General features: G+C 43.9%; 1 protein-coding gene across 4 annotated transcripts in view; it reads left to right on the top strand.

Annotated features, from left to right (window-relative positions):
• Nucleotides 1-19,205, top strand: part of SMG7 (SMG7 nonsense mediated mRNA decay factor) — a 66,729-nt gene that overhangs the window by 1,321 nt on the left and 46,203 nt on the right. The window lies entirely within an intron of this gene.

The raw sequence follows: 19,205 nt of genomic DNA, 5'->3' as shown, positions 1-19,205 counted from the left end.
ACGGGGTTGGGTTCCCCGGAAGAAACTGGGTTAGACTCAGTGTAGTCGGAGATGCCACTCTTTTAAGAGTGGTGTGAAGAACTTGTATGTCGTGTGGGTACAGTCTGCGAGTGTGGGATGTGTCTGGAGTGGGGCAAGGGGGGCGATGCGGACACCCTGGAAGCAGTACAGGATGGCGAGAGCGTATTGAATGGAAGGGCACCAGCCATTGTGCAGCCAGGAAGGTTCCAAGGAAGCTGGATTAAGAACTTGGAGTTAGAGGTGTAATAAGGGTCAAGATCTTGGCGGCAGAGAAAAATGAGGTCGTTAGAGCCTGAGATAACTGGGGAGGAGTTGCTTCTGCATAGAAACGGGGGAGGCAGACCTTAGAGCGGGTCCTTTTGTCTTCCAGGAGCAGAACTAAGAAAGGCAGGCATATGGGCAGATGTTTTTTAAAAGTAGTTTCATACCTTGCGGAGGAGGAAATTGCATGGGGTAGAAGTCTGAAATGAGCAGAAAAGTCACGTTAGTTGTTTAGTGAAGTGAAAGTATTGAGGGACGGCAGAATGCCTGAGTTGAACAGGGCAGAGGTCCACAGAGCATGTGTGCTGGGTGATTATAGGGTAGTTGGAAGGATATTTAGATATCAAGGTCCTTTTTTCCCACTATAACGTCTGCTTATTGTTTATTATGTCAGATAAACTTAATACACCTGTGGCAAAGATCTGTGGCGGATGCTGTACAGGGTGGCTGTGGAAAGTGATCACCGGGATGGTCCTTAATTTTAAGGAATTTGCAGTTTAATATAATACACATTAGGCAAGTAAATAAATAACAGCACAGAGTGAAAATGGTGTCATAAAAGATGCCAAGTGTTACAAAAGTCCAAAGGCAGGAGATTACCTGAGCAATTGGGGGGAATCAGGAGAAGCGTCCTTTGTTCATTTACTCACGTATACACTCGTGATTCATCAGTCATTTTGTTGATCAACTATATAGGAGGCATTGTACCAGCTGCAGAGAATAGAAAGTAAGGACTCCACCCTCTTACAGAGTTTAGTTTGTTAGGCTTCAAGGAGAAAATGGCACTTAAAATGGCCCTGAAGGATCAAGAGTATTGGATTGTTTATCCAGTATTGTGTATCCCATATTTTGTATCCAGTATTAAAGGTATGGATTGAGAAGAGTAGAATCCAAATGGAAGGAAACTGAGCAGAGCTGTGTAGACAGAGAGGTTGGGGGCCAGGGCGGTGTTCAGTCCAGTTACACAAGACCTCCAGGCCGGGGTCCCCAACCTCCGGTTGCGGGCCAGTACTGGTCTGGGCCTGTTAGGAACCTGACAGCACAGCTGGAGGTGAGCTTGAACGGAATGTGCTTAAATCATCCCAAAGCCATCCGCCCCACCCTGGTCGGTAGAAAAATTGTCTTCCATGAAACCGGTCCCTGGTGCCAAAAAGGTTAGGGATGACTGTGGTAGGGTGATGCAGCTGGAAAAAATAGTCTTGTAAGTTACTAAGTTTCATCCCTTCCTTTTACAGATGAGGAAATATAGCCCAAAGGAGTTAAAGTTGTTGAGGATCTACAGCTGGTGTGTGGAAGCTGTGGAACTCAAATGCAGGTCTTCTCAGTCCACATCAGCTGTGTTGTGCAGCATGTCTGGGGCCTTCTGTTCTTCCCACAGATGCGTGTTGAGAGTGTACTAAATTCTAGGCATGGAGGATCTCGTGGTGAGCAAAAGGAACAAATGAGGATGTTTATCGGGTAGTGACAAGTACTGGGAAGAAAAATGAAGCAAGATAGGGAGACAGGGGAAGGCTGTTTGATAAGGTGCCCATGTTTGGGGGGGCCGTGAATGTCCTGAACTGTAGCTTATAGTCAAAATGGACAACAGAGAACCTGAGGCGATTTGTTTAAAAGGGACTTCACATTTTTATAGCTATGTATTAGGAAGATGAACCTGTGTGGTGTAATGGGCAGTTAAGGCCAGAAATAAGGTGGGGGCAATGGCACTAGAAAGGTATGATAAAAAGTACAGTGGGAGAGTGGTGGGAATTTTAATGGGAAGGTTAGTTGGCTTTGAGAGGCTGTGTTGATATATGTTACGTTGTGTAAGTCTCCCTGGTCCAGGAGATTTATCCTTAAGTTGTGGAATCGATGGTAGATAGTTGGAGATGAACTTCGTTCCAGAAGAAGAGAGAGAATAAGAATGAACACCCTGTTTGAATAACCTTTATTTTCCAGCTGCAGTTGAACAGGTAAAATGGAACAGGCATGAGACCTGGGAATCCCTTAGAGATTCCTGGGAGCCAATTTTTTCTGGCTCTTGCACGTGTGTCCTAACTAAATAAAGCAGGTCTCAGGGCCAGTTGTACTCTGGGACAAGCCTTTCTAATAAAGAAAGGCTTACACCAGCCCAAATTTCCCCTCTTCCTTTTAAGGTAATCATTCTATTTAAAGTCTGGTGTGGGGAGACCAGAGAATGTCTTCAGGGAAGCATTATGTTCACTTTCTTTTCTTTGATGAAAAAGGAACTGTTGGTTTTTACAGACAACTCGGGGAGGATGCTGGGTATCAGCTGAATGAGTGTAGTTGGGGGTGTAGCAGTTACTCTTTGTGACCTTGACTTTAGGAAGAGTTTTCTTGCCTACCTTTGTCTGTGGAAGACCATGACTGGGCAGTTTTTAAACTGCAGAGCTGCAGATCTTCCCTCATGTAGATGAAAATTCGTTTCGTCTCAGCTGAATTAATTTGTTAGGGTGAGCTGGGGTGTCCGGCGTTGAATGGTGGAGTGGTGGCAAACCAGGAGCAAGGTGGTAGTTTCCAAAGGGTAAGAAACGAGGAGATGAGGTAAGCAGCATCCGTAAGACAAAGAAAAGGAATTCAACATCAAGTGGATTGAATTAGTCTATTTTTCTGTAGGAATAGAGCAGAGACGGCAGGTGGAAAAATAACCTGTTCTCTGTGTGGGAAAGAAGGTGGTGATCTGGGCAGGAAAAGATGATCAGACTTTGTCATTGTCGTTATTGTTAGGAGGGACGTGTCTTTTTTTGAAATAGCAGACTGACAAGACTCCTGTTCAAATGAGCAAGTTGAGAGGACTTTCTTGCATTTTATAAAAATGAGAAATGGGCAGGGTGCGCCTGTAGTCCCAGCTGCTCGGGAGGCTGAGGATCGCTTGAGCCCAGGAGTTCTGGGCTGCAGTGCATCGTGCTGACCTGGTGTCCGCACTCAGTGAGGCGTCAGTATCGTGACTTCCCGGGAGCAGGGCGCCACCAGGTTGCCTACGGAGGGGTGAACCGGCCCAGGTGGGAAAAAGAAGAAATGGCGTTAGGTATGGGGGTTCTAGACTGATACTGAAAATGTATTACCCAACTTGAAAAAAAAATTTAGTCTTTTCATTTGTGACAAAATGGAAAGATTTTTAAAGACAGACACCACTCTGATGAGTAAAATAAAAAGGTAGCACTGAAATAGTTCATTTGATAAGGGTGGGAGAAGGGTGAGGATAGGCCATAGGTGTGATAGTAGGTGAGGTGTAATATTGTGCTTTAATAGAATAGCATTTGAAAGAATAGAAATGTGGAAGTTAACATGTCAAAGTTGGAAAAGCAAGGAAGGGTAGGGGAGGTATTGAGGAACCAAACAGGGACAACATCATCAAAGTCGTTTTCGGAGGTGAGGAAGTAGAATTATCATAGCCATAGGGAACACCAGTCAAACGGGGCAAATCCTCTTACAGAAGGTGGCACAGGTGCCATTGGATGACATCTGCTGCCCTCGTGGGAGCCAGCTGTCCTCACTCTGTGCTCCCTCCAGTGTCCTCCCCTTCCTTCACTGTGCTCCTCTTTTTGATTTAATTTCTTTTTATGCTCTAGGTTTTTCGGTGAGGTTTATTTGAAGTTGATCCTGGTGTTAGTTCCCTTTACAGGAAGGGTCTGTAAGTTACCTGTCTTGTTGGTGGTTTGTTTGTATGTTTACACGATACACTTTTTTTGTCAGAGACTTTGTTACCAGAAGTAGGAATAATAGAACAGCAACAAAGTTGTTGTTTAAATACTGACTAAAATACCCAATATGTAGTAAGATAAAATGTATCACTGTAAATAGTGGAACCAGGGGCAGATAGAGGGAGGGGAGCAGGATGGATCAAGCAGCAAGCAGAACCTTACCCTAGCTGGGGAGAGGAAGAGGATGTCAGTGGGAGCGTTTGGGAGGAATGTGGATGCTCAGTGGGGTGGGCTCCAGGCTCTGCCTGCTAGTGCCGGCCCTGGGCGTCCACCGTCTCTGGGAGCTCCCTGTAGCTCCCACGGGAACCCTACAGCATGTGTTGGTATTAATTGAGTGGCAAAGAAGTCTTATCCCTGACCCATTCACCACCACCCCCTGCCCCATGTACAGGATTGAAAATAGCTTTGGTCCCAGAAAATCAGCCAAACATGTCTGATTTAACAAGCATGGTACAGTTGTTTGGGGGGGAAAAAACCCCAAAGTGACACTCTCTTTAGATTTATAAGTCTATTTTTTGTTATAATGGTGTTAATAGCATTTCACCTGCTTTATCTTGGACTGGCTAAATAATTTTGACAGTTAATTTCTGCTTCCCTTGTGGTTTCATTTGGATTCAGAATGTATACTTCCTGTCCTAGCATATGTTACACTGCTTTTTTATAGCTGTTAGGTTCTGCGTTCATGGCAGATGAAGCGATTGCTGCGTTTTTGTTTTTGTTTTTTAAGGTATGTTATATAATAAGCTCTGGATACACTGGTGTATCAAATTTTTCATGAGGCACTTTTGGGATGGAGAGCGGTTCAGACGGAATAAGGGCTGGTTTGTTTTGTAGTGCAGAAATACTGTTTGCAGCCTCCAGCTACCATCAGTGGTCTAGGAGAGTGTGACTGAGAAGGGTCAGTCGGCAGTGACAGGAAGACATAGGGATGGCGTTTTGGCAAACATGGCTCACGGTAAGTGAGAACTTGTAACCAACTCCTTTCTTGTTAGCATGTAAGTGGAGCTGTGTAGGAAGGTTGTTTTCGCCCTCCCTTAGACCTCATTTTTACTTAGGGGGACGAGTAGGTGACTACTAATTGTTTAAGAAAACTTGAGGAGTCTTAGGTGGAACAGGGTTTCTTCAGCTTGACACATACTCACATTTTGGGCCGATTCTTCATTGTGGGGAGCAGTCCCGTGTGTCTGTATGACTTTTAGCAGCATCCCTGGCATCTGCCCACTGGATGCCAGTACCATTCTCCTCTATTTATGACAACCACAAATGTTTCCGCACATTTGGGTCTGCACCACATGTTCCCTGTTGGTGCAGATCCATGCCCAGTGGAGAACCACTGATTTAGGAAAAATGTATAGGAAGATATACATGCACAGCATACATTTATTTCTTTTTCTCGTCCTTTAAGCCACGGATTACTTTGGCTTCTCTTACCAGTCTTCTCTTGGGTAGTAAGAGGCTAGTTGCCATGTTTAGACTTTACCCATAAAAATTTGTACATGTTTAAGTGTATTTTGTAATCTGTTTTTGTTGTTGTTGTTGTTTTTGTTTTTTACTGGCAATTACTGAAAACTTACTACGTGGAAAGCACAATTATAGGGACTTCTTCACACCTGGGGGAAACTCAGAAATAGTTGGGAGAGACACCGGAGTCCCTGATAGCAGGTGAACTGGTCAGTGCTGTGTCAGAGAGCCAGAAGGACCGTGGCAGTGTAGGGAAGAGCGTCCGGCAGAGAGAGAGGACCGTGAGAGGTATCTTGGAGAAGGTGAGATTTGATCTGAGTTATGAAGGGTGCGTCGGACTTTTAAGGGTAGATATTGGACAAGTGGATATTCCAGGCAGGAGGAACATTGCATGGTTCCTTTATTCCAAGAACATTTCTAAAAAAATTACTCACTTCCATTTAATACATCCTGGCCAGGCCTGTCCGAGTTTTCCTTAGATGAGATGGGTTGTGGGCAGAGAAGTGGAGGCGTGGAAGTGGGGGTTCGGTGGGTACCAGCAAGGGGAAGCGCTTTGATTCAGGTCTTGAGCCATCCCTTTCTTTACCTGTGCTTTTGGTTACCTGCTGTTCTTCCAGAACCTTTTCTCGGTTGTGTGTCTCTCTCCTTTTAGTCTTTGCTTTTCCCTTTCCTAGTCTTTCCTTTTGAGGACCAAGCTCAGTTTTCTTTTAAAAATTCTTTCCTGTTTTTGTTTTCCCTTTGAGCTCTGCCTTTCCTATGTCTAACAATTTAAAGTCTACCTGATACTGTATGTTTTTTCTTGTATTTGCCATCTACTTTTCCTTAATCCCTTGTAAACCAGCTCTTTCCTTGGTACTTTGTTGGAATTGATATTCTCAAAGATGCCAAAGGCCCGGTTTTTCCTCTGATTGTTTTCCTTTCTCACGCTCGCACCCTTGTCTCTGTGTCCCTCTCCTTTCCACCCATCCTCGCATCCCCCCGGCAGACACTCAGTTGGGGCCAGTGACTATCCCGGGTCCCTGGGGATGAAGAGGAAACACACCTTCACGTGGCGTTACCAGGCCCACACAGAAGTGCGCAACCGCCACGCAGTCCGCAGCCGCTGTGACACAGACGTCTCTGGGTCTCCGGGCCTCACGGGAGCTGCTTGTGCTCTGTCTTCTGGTGTGGGCGCTCTAATTCCGTGACTCTGACTACCCTGCCCTGTACCCTGTTTCCCTCGTCCTTCTCCCCTCACCGCCGGCAGAGAGAAAGGCACAGCCTTGCTCTCTGTTTCCTCTTCGTGGACACTTCTTTTCCTCGGTGGTCAGGTTCAGTCGATCACGGGACTTCAGCAGTGACCACAGCACGTTTACAAGTCTCTCCGGCCTCTACTTCATGTCAGCCCTCATGGCAGGTCCTGGGAGACAGAGCGATGCGTCATGTCTGCTATCCAGACAGTTTATAAACTGTTTGATAGGCTTAAACTCTTAAAACTGTGTTGATTTGTATGAAAAAGATGGTATGTAAGCAAGCACAGTTGAACATTGTGGTTCAGAGCATGGTCTCTGGGTCAGAGCGGCCTGGACCCAGACACCAGCTGTGTTAGTCTCGGGGAGAGCTGCGTGAGCTTTCTGTGCTCGGTTTCCACACCCGAAGAGTGCAGGTAGTGATAGTGTCAACCCCCTGGAGTTATGAAGATCAAGTGCATTAATGTGTCAAGTGCTGGGAGTGGTTCCGGCGCACGGTAGGCACTATATGCTTTTAGCTACGTATAATGTCTGAAAGTTAGCCTCTGGCACTGTGACAATTTTGCCCCTCTGCCTGCTGGACATTCCCTAGTTTTAGCAGTCTTTCTGTTACAGCACACTGAATGCTCTTCAAAGTAAACGCATAATTCTTACGTTTCTCACCCTGTTCCTCAACGTGCTGCCGCTCCTCCCATCCAGGTTCGAGACGCGCAGTCACCTTTGAGGTCTCCCGGCTCTCCTCACCCTCTTCCACACGCACCCCATCTGGAACTGTAGCCTTCCTGCTGGCTCCTCTTTGTCACTTGTAGCACCTGCCAGCGTTGTGCCCGTACCGTGAAGTGGTCTTCCCAGAGGGGTGCCTTGCCTGCAGTTCTCACAGGCAGCAAGAAGACTGCATCGAACACTGCCCACCGCTTTCTCTGTTCTTGAACTGACAGCATCCTGGGTCTTTATTTCTCTATCTTTAAAATGGAACATTGATCTCATAAAATTGCTTCCAGTATTGAAATAACAGCGGTTTATGCATGTTCGGGCTCCTCCTGCCCGTTAATCTTTCGCAGTGCTTCTGTGTTAATATTCCTGAAAGGCATTCGTGTATGGCTTTCCTTTGCGGAAACTCCATACATGAGTCTGGCCTTCTCGCGCTTCTGTAAAATGGCCCTCGTGTCTACTCTGCCATTTATCTCCTTACCTTTTTTTAAAAAGGATTTTATTTATTTATTTTTAGAGAAAGGAGAAGGGAGGTTAGAAAGAGAGAAACACCGATGATGTGTGAGAGAAAGATCAGTCGATTGCCTCTTACACGCCCCCAACTGGGGACCTGGCCTGCAAGCCAGGCATGTGCCCTGACTGGGATTCAAACTGGTCTTTCAGTTCGTGGGCCAGCACTCAGTCAATCCACTGAGCCACACCGGCCAGGGGCATCTCCTTACCTTTTGATGGGAACCAGCCGTCCCTGCTAGAGGCATCTCTTTGTTGTCTTCTGAACATGGTGTGCCCATTCCTGCCTTAGTCTCACTTCCCAGGCCATTCCCCTGCAGGAAGAAGTACCGTCCTCCTCTTTCTTCACTTAAGCCTCACCTTCCTGTGAAGACTTCGTGTGCACCCCAGTGATTTCTGCATTGTTGAGTTTTGTAGCATTTCCTGTCTCTTAGTCATTTAGTACTTAACATTTCCTAAACTTGCAATGATCTCTTTTTTGCATAAGTGAATTATCTCTGCAGCTAGACTGAGTATGGTAGAGACCATGTCTCAGCATTTTAAAAATTCACAATGTTCATAACGGTATTGAGTGAAATTCTCATGCTTTTGTTTTGGGGAAACACGAAATACTTGCAGATAACCAGTGCTAGGCTCTGAGAATATAAAAACAAATGAACTGAATTTTGTTCTTTAGGATGGTGGTCTCCTGGGGGAGAGGGATGTTGCACATGTACTTCAATACAATGTGACAAATACGATGTTAAGTGTTTTCATTTTATTTCATTTAAGGGATGTCTTGACTATACTAAGGCAGGCGGAACTTCTCCCCGGGCAGTGCAGAGAAAGCTTCTGGAGTTGAACTCTGAGCTCAGTGTTAAAGGATGAGTAGGACTAGCCAGATGAAGACAAAAGGAAGAAATAGCAGGAAGGGGGAAAAAATGAGCGAGTGCCTGTGGCAGTGCACTTGAGGAACTCGAAAACCTTTGGAATTATGAATGAGAGCTTGGTTGACGTAAACACCACGATTAGGTCAGACTGGCAGTCAGGTTGTGTCGTATGTATTAAAGAGACTTTGATTAGCCACTCTCGTTCCGTGTTTCCTTTGGGAGCCTGTCTGCAAACCTGGTCAGTAATCTTACGGGAGTGGTTTATGTTGGAGTGGCTGGTGTTGACTGCACACGTTCTCGTTGTGGGGAGGCCTGAGAGAAAGGGGTGCGTGCTGCCTGCAGTGCTGCTTGGAGGCACACACGGATTGAAATTTCCCTGCCTTTGAGAGGAGCCTCATCTTAGGCAAATCTTAGTTATTTGGGACATTACTAAATTATTATTGCGGGAGATGAGAGTTTTAGTGAATGCATGTAATTCTGAAAATATCTTTGAGTGGATGGGACTGACTGTATGGAAGCTTCACCAGTTGACACCAGATGTGGAGTGGAGGTAGAGGTGGAAAAGGGGAAATCAAGACATTAAGTGAGGTCTTTTTGGATTCAGTGTTTTAAAGTTTCATAAAAAAAGTTGCAGAACCATTTTCTTCTTGCAGTTCTTGACATTTTTCCTTATATAGTGTCTTTTAAAAAATTATTTATTTTTAGAGAGAGGGGAAGGGAGGGACAAAGAGGGGGAGAGAAACATTGACGGGGGAGAGAAACATTGACGTGCGAGAGAAACAACAACAGGCAGGAGAAACGTGGGCGAGAGAAACGTGTGCCGGGGACCTGGCCTGGTGACCCGGGCCCTCGCTGGGACTGAAACTGGCCCCCTTTGGGCTTGCAGAATGACGCCCAGTCCTCTGAGCCACACTAGTCAGGGATGTAGTGTCTCGTCTTCAGTGAAAAGCATGGTTCTAAAATCTATTGTATTTAAATTAAATGCTGTACCCGTGCATTAATGTGCTCAACCTGTTTTCTAAAAACTCCCTTGGTTCACCAACTACACAGGTTGAGTCCCTTTTTTTCCTCTCCTTTTTCCAAAGGCTTAGTATTTCACTGCTCTGTTCATTACGATACTGGACATTTGAATGTGCTTTACTAATACTGCCTCCTAGAAAGGTCATGAATTATTTATTTAGTTTTTTATCAGGTGCCAACCTAACTCAGTTTTCCCTGAGATACTATGTAGTGATGAGATATCAGTAGAAGATAATTAGAGTAGAATGCAATTGAAAGATGATACTCAAGGAAGAAATGAGTTTAAAGGTATGCTTACTTGAAAATAAATTTGTTTTTGCTGGTGGGAAAAGATAAAAAGCATAGTGTTAAGGGAACTGCCACGGACAGGATGCATGTGAATATAAGAAGTACACTAGGGTGTCTGCAAAAATTTGCACATGTGTGCACACAGTTCATGCAAGGTATTTTGAAGTGAAAATTTTTTATTTTAACATCTCATTTTATGAAATGCATATTTTTTTGAGTTCTGCTTTCTTTAACCTTAATGCTCATGTTATTTATCTGAAATAATAATTTATTCTGCTGTGTTTCATTTTTAATAAAAAAAGAACATTTTAAGAGGCACATCTCTAACGTTAAGACATATTGGTCATCAATTCTGGTTTATAAATAAGGAAGAGAAAAAACTCATAGACGGGTCTTTTTGGCTTACTACCAGAACAGTATGTTGTAGTGAGTTGAATGAGCAGGGCCTTTGAGTTAAGATTGGCCTAATTTGTAATTAGGTTGTCCCAAGTTCAGGTCCCAGCACTGCTATGTATAGCAATGTGACCTTGAACCTCTCTACTTTTAGTTTTCTGCTCTGCGTTTTCCTGCCTATAAAATGACAATGATAGAATTATTGAGCAAATTACATGAGAAGATGAGTATATAAAATCCAACCTAGTTCCATGTGTTGAAAGAGCCTAATTTATGCATTGTATTCATTTTCTGCATTTCTATGTGTATCAGTATTTACCTTATGAACTTGCTAATGTAGTCTTGAAATTGGGTGGGAACCATTGTGCCTCGAAGAGCTGTAGGGTGGTGGAAGGGCCTTTACTGTGGAGTGGTCTACTTTATTCCTCAAGGGACCATTGTACATTTCACTAGTACTTTATACTTCAGAAGCTTTTACATAATTGTCTTCTTAAGCTCTCCTAAACAGTAACCTGGTAAAAATGGATTGGCATTTTGCAGAGAAGGGAACTGAAACTCAAGGTACTTAATTAGTGACAGTTAGGACTGGCTTCACTTTTTGTCGTGCATGCTCTGCTGGGATTGGCTTTAATCTGCCCCCTCTTTGACAACTGCACACACTTGGGCGGTGCTGTTAAAAATTAGCTTTCTGTTTTGGTATGTGTGTTTGCAATTGAGCTTCAAGTAGTGTTATATATGTAATTTTGATGGTGTACAATTAGTGGTTGTGAATTCATGTATTAAGCATATTTCTGAAAAGCTAATTTTTAAAAATTTCAAGTGCTAATGTAGAACTGGTTCATTATTATGGAAGTGCTATAATGAACATCCTTGTGCACACATATTCTTGTGTACACTTGAATGGCAGGGCTGAATGCACATTTAAAAATATGTCATTCAGCGTGGTAGGTGGAATAATGTCCCCCCCACTCCCCTCAGGAGATGTCTACATCTTGGTCCCTGAGATCTGTCATGTTATGTGGCACGGGGGAGTCAAGGTTGCTCGTCAGCTGACTTTAAAATAAAGGGGTCGTCGAGGTTTGGTATGTCCAGTGTGATCACAGATGTCCTTTGAGTGTGGAAAAGGGAGGCAGGAGGGTCGGAACTGGGGAGATGGGATCCTGCTGGGACGGAGCAGGGTCACAGGCCAAGGAGTGCAGATACCCTCGCGAATCAGAAAAGGGCAAAAACTGGGATTCTTAGAGCCTCCTGGAAGAAACACAGGCATGGTCACACCTTGTTTTGACCCCACTGGGACTCATTTAGGCTTTTGACTTTCAGACCCGTAAGATAATGAATTTGTGTTGTTTTAAGCCACTAAATGTGTGGTAATCGGTTATAGCAACAATAGGGAATTAATACATGGTAGGTGTTGCCAGAAGGCACCGGAAGATTTGTACTGTTGATTCTGGCCTTAGTGCTATTTAAAAGTACCTCTAATCCTTACATCCTTGCTAGTACTGGGATGATTTCATGCATCTCACTTTTTTTTAAAAAGCAGATTCCATGATGTCTTTATTTGTTTAGCATTTTTTAGAATGCTAGACAAATGTTAATTCTCTGGGAAATTCATAGATGTTAGGATTCTCAATATTTTCAAGGCAAAATACATTTAAGAATTTTGGGTTCAGACTGGATCCTTCTGTAGGACTTCTCCTAGTGTGTAACATGCTAATGTAGTTATGAAACCTCCGAGAGGGAGAGTTTAGTGTTTCTGAAACTTCTGTCACATCTCACAAAACTAGTATTTTCTTGGAATACTCATGTGAACAGTATTCATTTTGTGTTCTTTTGTCTCATGACCTTTCTCCTTAACACAGTGACCTTCACATAGGCCCATATCATATCTTAGACCTTGTCATTTTTTCAGAATGCTTGTACAAATTCAGCCATCCCATCTTGACCACAACTTCGTCCCCGTGAATCCCACTGCTTCTGTTGAAGACGTCTAGTGTCTCAGAATCAGAGGGAGAAGGACCACACTGTGAGGGGAAAGGTGATTAATTAGGGGTTCCAGTGAGAAACGACGGGGGGGGGGGGGGGGGGGCGCCCAGACCCAGTGACCAGCATGCATGTTCCCCTTCATATATAAGAGCCTTGCTGAAGGAAGTGTTTTTCTTGATGAGGCATAAGTTACTTTTTTTTTAATTTTAGACCCAAATGTCAACAGTTTCTTTAGGTTACTCATTTCAGACCCCCAGATTTCAAGGTGAGGTAAGATGGAAATGAGAGAACAATTTGTAACCTGGGAATTATAGCCATGCACTGTCAAGTGAGTTTGAAAATGATATAATGCAATACCACGCTAATAAAACAACCTGCAAGTTTTCTGCTTTCCTATTTGTAACCTCCACTGTTTCTTCATAACTGAAATAACAATTAGTCTTTCCTCTCCACTATTTTTGGCAGCCGGTGTGAGGCTACAAGTGATGCCAGTGCTCAGAAATGTGTCACCATGAGAAATTCTCTCCCGTTTTAAATGCCAACAGAGAATTGCTTTCTTTTGCATGAGGATTTACTTGTTTCTGTGTTGCGCCTGGGAGACGTATGCAGCATATCCTGGTTTGGAGCCATACGGTTGTACCCTGTAGTATAAATCTTTGTGAAACCGTGGAAGGGACTCTTAATATCCTTCATTTTAAATTGTTTGGTATGTTGTTTTATGATTTTATTAAAATCTTCATGAATCATTTTAACCTGATTGTTGAAGGGTTTCTTAATTTATGATCTAGACCCCTTTGCCATATGGGTCCTGGACTGGCTTCCAGTCACCCGTAATCTGGCAGTGCTGTCCTAGCTTTTGTGTGTTCAGGTCTGACATTTGAGGCTCATGTGGAGTAGCAGTGAGGTAGGTAACTGCGTAGGGAGAGGCTGCTTGGTCTGTGCTTTTGAAATGATTAATACGCCACCAATTTTATTTTGCACCAAACACTACTTGAAATGTTGTTTATTAGCTCTGCGTCCTCACAGCAAGCCATGAGGTGCAGACTGTGGGCTTCGTGTTCGAGAAGAGAGAGCGGAGAGGGCCGTGAGAAGAGTTGAGCGCAAGGCCACGCGCGGCATAGCAGAGCCGTGGGGTGAGCCAGGGGTCCGTCTCCAGAATCCGCTCTTCCCGCTGCACCTCGTAAGGGCTCCGTAGCTCTGGTTTTATGCTCTTATTTGCTTAGTATTGTAGGGTTTCATTTTTATTTTATTTTTGTTCTCTAAATATTTACTATTATATAATATGTAAATATTTTATATGTGTATGTATAATCTGAACAAACCTTTTTCATCAATATTAACCTGCCTAATGCATTTATTTTTTGTAAGATAATCAGGGAGAGGACAGGGAAGTGTTGCCAGAGAGCTCATTAGTGGGAACAGAAGGGAGGGATTGTTTTTCCTTTATATTTGAAATAAGTTACTTTAGACTGACCAAGTTAGCCTGCTGCTCTTCTCCCATAGTGGCTTTTCCTGCAGTTTCTACCTTTAGTATTGCTGTGTAAATACGAGGTCTGTCCGGAAAAAGTCCAGCCATTGCTAATGTAGCAAGAATGGTTCACACGACATCAGTGTAACCTGGCAGCCAAGGCGAGTGGACTGGACTGCACGTGTGTGACCAATGACAACTTCACTGTACGAGTCAGTGGGGGCAGTACATGCCATTGAGTGAGCATGTGTTCTGTGTGGCCGTCACATTCAAAATGACTGAGACAATATAGCACCGAATCTGCATCCAATTTTGTGTTAAGCTTGAACATTCCTCCATGGAAGCTATTCAGATGACTCAGAAGGCCGCAGTGATGGGCAGCTGGTGATTGGCAGCTCCATCACAACAACGTGCCCACTCATGCATCATGTCTCTTGCAGAGTTTTCTGGCAAAACATCAAATCACCCAGGTGACTCAGCCCCCCTGTAGCCCAGAGTTGGCACTCTGGCACTTTGGGCTTTTCCCAAAACTAAAATCACCTTTGAAAGGGAAGAGATTTCAGACCATCCATGAGATTCAGGAAAATGTGGCAGGGCAGCTGATGGCAACTGGGAGAACTGTGTGAGGTCCCAAGGTGCCTACTTTGAATGGGACTGAGGAGTCATTGTCTTATGTATAATGTTTCTTGTATCTTCAATAAATGTCTCTATTTTTCATATTATATATCTGGATACCTTCTGGACAGACCTCGTACAGTCTATTTTCCAGGACTCTTTGGGATATTGAGAAGCAGCTACTATGGGAAGAACAGTTCTGACCCCTCCTCCCCTCACTAATAGCTCAAGTGGAGAATGACTTGCCAGTTTTTGCACGTCAGGTACAGAAGTACGGAAGATCGGGTTGCCTTTTCCTTGTCCGCTGAGTAGAGCTCCCAGTAGAGACCCTGACACCAGGGAATATAACTGGACATGTAGGAAATTTAAATTTTAGATAATAACATACTGTTTCAAAAGAAAAAAAACCAGTGTGGCTTTTTAAAAGTAACAAATTACTAAAGCTTTTTTTATGTGGCCCGACATCTTTGAATTTATCGTTTTTCTTATTTAAATACATAGGTTTCTGAAATGGAGAGAGTAAGACTGGTTAACTTAAAAAAAGGGACAGCTTTCCTCTCCTTAACTTAGAGTCTTCTCATGTGACTTCACACTGTCTTTGAAAAGTTTCTTCTTCCGGAAAATCCTTCTTAGAGTCAACCTAGAGTTTTGTCAGGGAGACGGTCAGACGTTTCTCTGTGTTCTCAGTACCCATTCATTAGTCAGACTGCCTGGTGTTTGTTCCCCGATAGCATTTGAGGACAGGGCTTTCTCTAATTATCTTGATGGAACTTTAGAGCAATACAGACACGTTGTCAATGTTGACTAGTAGAGTATGAGGTTGTACTTCTTGAGAACGTTTTGAATTACATGACAGTCTCAGTCAGAATGACACATCTCGGTCTTCAAGAAGTGGCGAGGTCTGACTTACGGCTAGTGTCAGTCTCCGATGTGGTGTGAACAGAACTGAGCCCACTCAGGCAACGACAAGAAGCGGAAACTGCCATCTTTCTGAGAAATGCTAGTAGACTAAGTGGGTTTGAGGATGGGAGTGTAAGGGGAGACTCTCAGCGAGGCCCTCGGTCGTGAGGAGCGGAGACCACTCGGCTCATGGAAGCAAGTGAGGGCTGCGGGGCCCAGGCACAGCAGCCGTGTTGCTTTTTAGTTGCAAAGTACTATGAAGTTGGCGGCTAAAAAAACACCAAGTTATTATCTTACAGTTCTGGAGGTCAGAAGTTGGAAATGGGTTCCACTAGGCTGAACTCTAGGTGTCATTTCTTCTGGAGGTTCTGGGGGAGCATCCATTTCTTTAACTTTTCCAGCTTTCGAGGCTGCTTGCATTCCTCGGCTCACGGCCCTGCTCCCCTTCAGAACCAGCCATCACGTCACTGCCCTCAGCTTCCTCCTCACATCTCTGAATTGGCCTCTTCCCTCTTTTCCTCACAGAGATCCCTGTGACTGCAGTGGGCACGCCAAGCTAATCCAGGGTAATCTTTTTTCGAAATCCTTAATATAACCACATCTGACATAATATTAGTCCCCTTTGCAATCTAAGGTAACACACTCAAAATCTCTGGGGAATCGGGTGTGTGCGCGTCTTTGGGAGGCCATTGTTTTGCCTCCTACAGTAGCTGCATGGCCTGGACCATACAGCCTTCAAGTTCAGTCTGTGAAGACACTGCTGTGCAGGACCTTGATCCTATTCATAACTTGTATCCCTGGTTCAGCCCCGACACCACCTACGGGGACTGACCACTGACCCTGGAAAGTGGATGTGGTTGCTGCCACTATCCGGGATGGATTCGCCACAGTTCCCTCTTTCTCTCGCTGGACGCCGTTGACAGGTGCGGTTGGTATGTTCATCGATCGTTTGGTTCAGGTGTCTGCACCCTAGCTGCAAGGGAAACTGGTAAATCGGTAGTGGAAAGTTGGTTCTGCCTTGTAAGTTGAGGGTTTTCATAAAATTGGGAAGGGAAATTCAGGTTCTGGGCTTTCAAGAACACCAGCCAGAGAAAGCGTAGAAATACAGTCGAGCACCATTGGTGTGAGGATTCTGTTCACTTGATAAACTCGGTCCGGAGGTACACAGGTGAGTGAGATCCACGTCTGTTTCTTGTGGTGCCAGCCGGAGCAGGAGTGGAAAGCCATGCTCCTGTGCTAGTACTTTAACAGAAATCACCACTGAGGTTTGAATATGTCAATTGTTGAGAACGGAGGTCTGTTATGCATTGTGGAATAACGAATAGAAGTGGTTTAGGCTCTGGAATTGTGATATAGCTGGGTTTGAACCCCAGTCCTAGCACTTACAACCTTTGTGATCTTGGGCAAGTTCCCTAGAATCTCTGGGCCTTTATTTATAAAGTCGGAAAAATAATAGTTATCTTGGATTACTATGAAAACTAAATTGGGAATGGTTTATGTAATCCACTTGTCGCTTAGTAGGCCCCCAATAGTTATAATTTATCTTTCTTTCTCTATAAAGTACACTACAGGTTATTCTTTCATTTAAGTGCCCCCCCCCCCCATTAACCATGTACAATATTTAAACAGACCCCTATGGCACTCACGAGACTCCCTTATACTTCTGTATTTTTCTCCATTGGGTCTTTCAGATGTTGTCATTGTTCCCATTCCATCCCAGAAAAATCATGTTACGAGTTCCATCTTAAAAACTCTGACCGTGACATCTCCCTCCAGCTACTGCTTCTCTTTCCTAGACAAAGATGTCTGAATTCAGTTTGTCTCCTCTGTCTTACAGCGAAGTCAGGCATGGAGCTTACTTATTCCCTCACTTCTCCATCAGAATTGTTCTTAACAAGATCCTCAGTGACTTCCACATTACTGAGTCCAATACTCAGTACTGAGGACTTATTTGACTTGATGCATCAGCTGCATTTATGATTCTGCCCTCTTTGTTGAAGCTCTTTCTTCATTTGGCTTCCAGGACACCTCCCCTCTGTCCTTTACTTTTTAGCCTGTTTACTGTTCTCTTACTATCTCTAGCCTGTATATGCCGATGAGTCCCAAATGAGTATCTAGTTTAGACCTTTCCTTTAAGCCCCACACTCTTTAACTGCCAGTTTATCCTCATCTGGATGTATGGTAATTATCTCAAACTCAGTTTTATTGTAAAAAAACAACAGTATGTGCTTGTATAATACCATGTGCCAATCACTGTTGTCCCAAAATGGATTTTTCCCCATACCCACTTGTATCATCTTCCTCTTGTTGGTAAAGGGCAAATCCACTACTCCAGCTTCTTAGGCTGAAAACTGTGAATCATTTTTGACTCTTCTCTCTCTCTTCCCCACCACCCTCCTCCTCTTCCTCCTCCTCCCTCCTCTCCTCTCTTCTTTCCATTCAAACGCTGTTGTCAGAGTCTCATCACATTTTAAAATCTCTATTGCTGCCTACTGGTCAAAGCCAGTCATTTCTCAACATAGCAGCCAGCTGGAACCTGTTAAAATCTAGGTTAGATCATGTCAGCTCTTTGCTAAAAATTTCCGAAGATTTCCCATGTCTCAGACCATCTAAGGCAAATTGGATGACTTAGTCATCCAGCTGGCTCAGCCCCACCCGAATGGTCCAAGACAGCCTCACTCAGATGTCTCTAGACCCTCAACTGTCTGGATGGCTGTGATGCGTGGGAAAACTGGGTCTCCTCTTTCCAAGTGGTCTGTCAGCCTTGGCTTCATACTGTGGTGCTTGTGTTACAGCAGAGCAAGTCGAAATGGCCAAGTGCTTGTCGAGCCTCAGTTTGTATCCCATTTGCTGAAGTCCAGTTGGCCAAATTAAGTCACATGGCCAATCCCAGCTTAAATGTGTGAAGTGAGTTCTCGAGGGCGCAGATGCCAGCGTGTATGTGATTCACGGGCCATTAATGTTGTATTATAACAGCCTTCTGCAGGCCCTGTGAGGTGTATCAGGTCTAATATGTTACATTACGTGGTTATAATATAGCACCCCTGGGAAACAACAGGAAAATAATTTAAAAAGGAACCTGACTAGATAAAAGTGATGTCTGGAAATACGGGCTAAATAATGGTTCTTTGGTGGAAAAATCAGACTTGACTTTTATATGGTATTTTTTATTTTTAAATTCCAGAGACTACCAAGAAGTAGAGAATGTTACAGTACTATAATAATTTACAGATTATTTTATTAAGTTAAATTGGACAGTTATCTTAAATATTGTTGCTAGCTGTTTGAATTAATTAACTTGTCTATCTCTCATGTTATCCCCCTACTCCAAATTGGGAACTTTATTTTCCCTAGTCTACATTCATACGGTGTTTTATGCTATGTAAAAGACAGCTTGCTGGTTGTTTTTCCAATCTGATTTTTGTTCCCTGTCGCCCATGAAAGGATATGTATAGTCAAACCCTTGTTATCTTCAAGTCAGTTGTCTTATGTTGTTCTATGTCAGTTATTTTTCTCTCATTCTTACCGTTTCCGGTAAGTCTGGTCTGTGAGCACTCGTATTACTGTAGGGACGTATGTGCAGGCGCTGACGCCTTCCTTACGTCTTCGTGGGCAGTCTTCCCTGATCTTAGCCAAGGACCAAGGGTCGAGCTCCATGGGCAGTCTTACCTGACCATTCATATATCGAAATGCTAATTTTATTAAAAATTGCTTTCCTTTTACTTTCCCTTTCTTTTACCTGTAAGGTGTTTAGTTATTTATTTTTGGAAGA

Source organism: Phyllostomus discolor, chromosome 14, assembly GCF_004126475.2.
Source record: "Phyllostomus discolor isolate MPI-MPIP mPhyDis1 chromosome 14, mPhyDis1.pri.v3, whole genome shotgun sequence".
NCBI lineage: Eukaryota > Metazoa > Chordata > Mammalia > Chiroptera > Phyllostomidae > Phyllostomus > Phyllostomus discolor.
The sequence above is the reverse complement of the archived record's forward strand: the minus strand, read 5'-3'. Positions and strand labels throughout refer to the sequence as shown.